Source organism: Frankliniella occidentalis, unplaced genomic scaffold (genome assembly GCF_000697945.3).
Source record: "Frankliniella occidentalis isolate FOCC.00 unplaced genomic scaffold, Focc_3.1 Scaffold79, whole genome shotgun sequence".
Classification (NCBI taxonomy): domain Eukaryota; kingdom Metazoa; phylum Arthropoda; class Insecta; order Thysanoptera; family Thripidae; genus Frankliniella; species Frankliniella occidentalis.
Window position 1 is genome coordinate 392,247 of NW_026267209.1, and position 4,360 is coordinate 396,606.

Here is a 4,360-nt window from a genome sequence, read left to right on the forward strand (position 1 = left end):
ACCCCCAACCGACCCCCGGACGCGCCGCCCACGCCCCGCAACGCAGGCAGGCAACCTTCAAATCGCCCAGTTAGAATCCATCACTGTCAGGCGGGGCTGCTGCAAGCCGAACGCGACGAAGTGAGACGGAGCGAGACGAGCACCGTCCCACCCCCGTCCCGCGCCCCGCAGCGGATTTAGTTTTTCATATCTCTTTTCATCCTTATTTCCAGCAGCGGGGCTGCGCTTTTTTTTCCGTCCCCGCTTCCCGCGCCTGGCGCCAGCAGACAGAGATGTCCCGGCCGTGACAGACGCACACATATTACGAAGCGCATATTGACAACCAAGGACGCACCGTCCTCCCCCGGGGGAGCGAGAATATACCCGATTCGGATCAAGTAATTTTGGGCAACACAATTAAGAACTTGGTACTCTTGTTGCCCTCCGAGTTCGTAGCCAATTTCTCAAGTAACCTTCGTGTGTCAGGGCCACCACACAACAGAATGCGGGCTTGCACACACACGCCCCACCCGTAAGGTGCCATAGCCCCTAGGAGGATGTAGCCCACCGGGAAAAGAAAACCGGTCAGAGTATACTCCGGCATGTGTGGGGCAAGGAGAGGGTAATTCCACTCACCCTCTTGGCCTGCCAGCAGGTCACGTCGCGGGCGGGACAATGCTGTGAAGATGTCTCCGTACCCGTCACTCGACCCGTCAGGAAGGAACCGACCCCCAGCAGCCCAGAGGCTCTGGCGCCGTGCCCGAGGCCCCCGTGGGGTAGGCCGCAAACGACTGGCGCTCATGCGCTGCAAGGGTTGCCTACCCGCACGGCGCGCTCTCTGCCGGCGGTGGGTAGGAGGGCCGACCCCAGCTCGTCACACGTCTCCCCGCCGCCGCCACCGCCGGCCCGTCACTCGCAGCTGGCGGCGCCGTCACTCAGCGCGTCACTCTGCATGTCACACGCTGTCGGGGCCGTTATTACCGGCTGTCGGTGTGACGTCACGGCGGCGGCGAGTGCTCGCGCGCCGGGACGGCGGCGTCGGCGGCGGCTTGTAAATCGGCGAGGTGCTTCCCGCTCCCCCGGGACCGCGCCGTCGTAATTTGTAGGCTGCCGCCGCCAGGTGGGCCCTGGGCGGCCAGGTGCCCAGGTGCAGCGGCGAAGTACGGGGAATAAATCCTGTGCGCTTAACGGCGGTGGGGCGGGAAAGACGGGACAGCGGTGCAGCCGCACAGTCACTGTGAGAGATGGCGGTGTTTGAACCCTCCTCCCCGCAGTCGCGGCTTGAGTAGCGAGCCGCCGAGCGGGCGTTTCGCACGGCGTCGGCGTCACTTTAGGGATCCGTTTCATATGCACTTATCGAGAGCGACATGACCGTCCAGATGGCCGTCGAGGCGTCCGCCGCGAGCACCATCGCCATCGTGACGAGCACTAACATACCCCCCTCCCCTTTCCTACCCGTCTGGTCTTTTTCCTCGAAGTAAAGGTTGCTGAACCATAGCGTTCAACACCCAGCAAAATTTATAGTACCCAGGGTTCGAGAATTACCGATAATTGTGGTTCAAAGTAAAAAACCTGGGTAAATTTCGGTAAATTACTGTTTTTTTGAGTAATTTACTAAAAACAGCTCAATTTAAAGAAAAACGCAATTTTAAACATTTTTAAGGGTACTTGTACGTTTTCCCGATTACGATATAGTAATTAAAGCACCTGCTTCAGTAGCACCACTGACATAGACGGACTGAATAGAAAGTGAAAAGATTTTAACGAGGGAGAACAGATACTTTGCTCCTCACCACCCGATAAAGAACCTTTTAAAATATTTGCCGCGTTTTGAAAGCATACGTAGTGCATCCTTGCGTACACCAGTGGAGTCTTACGTCTAGCCTCGCTGTAGCCACATGAAGTTTGAATGTCTGCCTCTGTGCACAATTACGAAAAGAACTTGAAATGTATGTAATTGTCTGCATAGTTCACAAAGCATTGAAGCCGAAAACCTGCACAAATTGCAAAGCTTCAAGCAAAATAGATCTTGGATATAAATTTGTGCACTGGAAATATGACAACGTTGCAAGTCAATCCATTAAAATTTAGTGGCCTTACGGCCTGTATGAGAAGAACAGCCGCGTCTATGCGTGCATCCGGTAAAAAAGTAAAATATATGAGCAATAAAAGTCTGATTTCTTACAAATCTTGAAGTAAATTACTTTGAGGGAAAGTAATTTACCGTAATTTACTAGTTTTTTACTCAAAATTTCTCGAAATTTACTTTGCTCTCGAACCCTAATAGTACCGCAGATATTTTGGTAGGTTTCTGCGGATGTGCCCAAAGTTTTGCGTTTTGTTTTGGGATTTAGTCTAACTTGTCATTTGTCCAATGAAGTACGTACAACATGACGTGTTCGATGTCCTATCCGACTGTGCAATAAAGCATTCTGGTAAAGCTGAAATGCAGAAGAATACGGGGAAGAAGAAAACGGAAGTCACCATGTTAAAGCATAGCGATTTCCGTTTTCTTCTTCCCCGCATTCTTCTGCATTTCAGCTTTACCGGAATGCTTTATTCTATCTCGTATCCTGCTGCTAATATCGTTTCGAGTACTATGCAGGCTCTACCGTCTCATTGCAGCTCGGGCTGCTCGCCCGCCCCGCCCGGCCCTGCCCCGCCCCGCCTAGCGGCGCCGGCTCATCCCCTGAGCTGTGGCTGCGCTGAATAAGCAGCAAGCATACGTGTGGCGGGGCGGGGCGGGGCGGCACCCTGCGCATGACAACAGCTGATAACGACACGCCATCACGGCAGCAACAGAAGCAGCAGCGATGTTGGCGGGGCGGGGCGGGACAAGAGCGTGCGCGCCATGCTGCTGCCGCTGCTATGGCTTGTGTTGCATTCCCCCCGGTGGGCCGCCACCACCACCCCGCCGGCGCCTCACCCCGCCCCGCCGAACACAGCTACCGTGTGGCGTGGCAAGGAGGTGAGGCGGCGTGAGGGGCGGGGGCGGGCGGCGGGGCGCCCGTCCCGACCCCGGCCCTGAGCAACTTGATAGCGCGTATCTGCCACTCCTGGCGCGCGCCCAAGCCCATCGCACCCTCCAATATCCACTCTCCTCTCCGCCCCCTCCTTCCCTCAATCTTGAACCACCGCCTTTACTAGGAAACATGCCCCCCCCCCCTTGCTCCGATTCGTAGAACTCTGCGCTGCTCTTCACCTTATTCTCTGCTGCCATCCCTGAAGTAGCCGGGCCGGGCGCGCGGGCTGTAGCGACAGTGAACCTGAGCTTCATAGAAAGGCAAGGCCGGGCGAGGCTCACCACGGCCACAACCGTCGCCCCCTGCCACGCACCGCCCATAGGAACACGAACACAACGTTCCGCGGAACGAATCGACTAACCTGAGGATATCTTTAGAATCCCGTCCCGAAAAAATACCACATAATGGAATCCGCGCGCCCACAAAAATACCACACTCGCAAACACTCTCTCTCAACCACCGGGGATAATAAAAGTCGTGTTTTAGCCCAAGTTATGGCTGTCGCGGAACACCGCCGACAGGCGGGCCGTGTGTCCGAGAGGAGGACCAGAGCGATGGCGATGACGGGGGATGGGGGGCCACCCCCCACCCCACCCCCTTGCCTCTTCCTCTCCACTCCACTCGGACGATGTCTCTTCTCCTCTGCGCTTATAATCACCAAGGTCAGGTCCCTAGTCGTCATGCTATAAATGAATCGAATGGGAAGCTCTATACGAGGGTCACAAGTTCTGCCGTCCCCAGGCCACTCTTTACGACCTCCTCGCCAGAGCCCCGCCCCGCCCCGCCACGCCCTGCTCCATCTCGCTGCGCACCCTTCTAACTTTCCCTTCGTGCGATCCGTTCCGGGCAGAGGGAAGAATAAAGTAGGCAAACGCACCTCGCTCGTTCAACAATTTTGTTTTGTTTTGTGTTTTACCCTTTTTTTTTTTGTTATTTGACGAAACTTTTATTTTCGAGCGAGCGACGCCAGTTCGCCTCTTGTAAAGCTCTGCTAAAGGCCTGATTGTTTAGCGCCAACCGCCATGTCGACCTTGCCTGCCGCGAGCAACACCGTACCGTAGAACACGGAGCCGCACACCCCCCGCGTGCGTTTGTTGCTTTTGCTTCCCGACAACCCCCCTGCGGGTCCTGCTTGCGCGTCCTGCCCCCTGCTGGTCCTGGGGGTCCTGCTGGACTGGTTGTTGCCGTGGAGCGGGGCGGGGAAGCGCGGGGGGCTTTTCGGGGGTAGTGGGGCGGCGCTTCCGCTCGTCTCCCGCCTGATCCCTCCGGAGCGTGTGCACCGACCGCATGCCAAATTAAAATCTGGAGCGAGTTGTTATGAAAGCTCACAGGAGGCCCCCCTCCCAGCCCCACACCGG

General features: G+C 56.4%; 1 protein-coding gene across 6 annotated transcripts in view; it reads right to left on the minus strand.

The window, feature by feature from the left end:
- LOC113216880 (neo-calmodulin-like) overlaps positions 1–4,360 on the minus strand; it is a 153,934-nt gene that overhangs the window by 70,120 nt on the left and 79,454 nt on the right. The window lies entirely within an intron of this gene.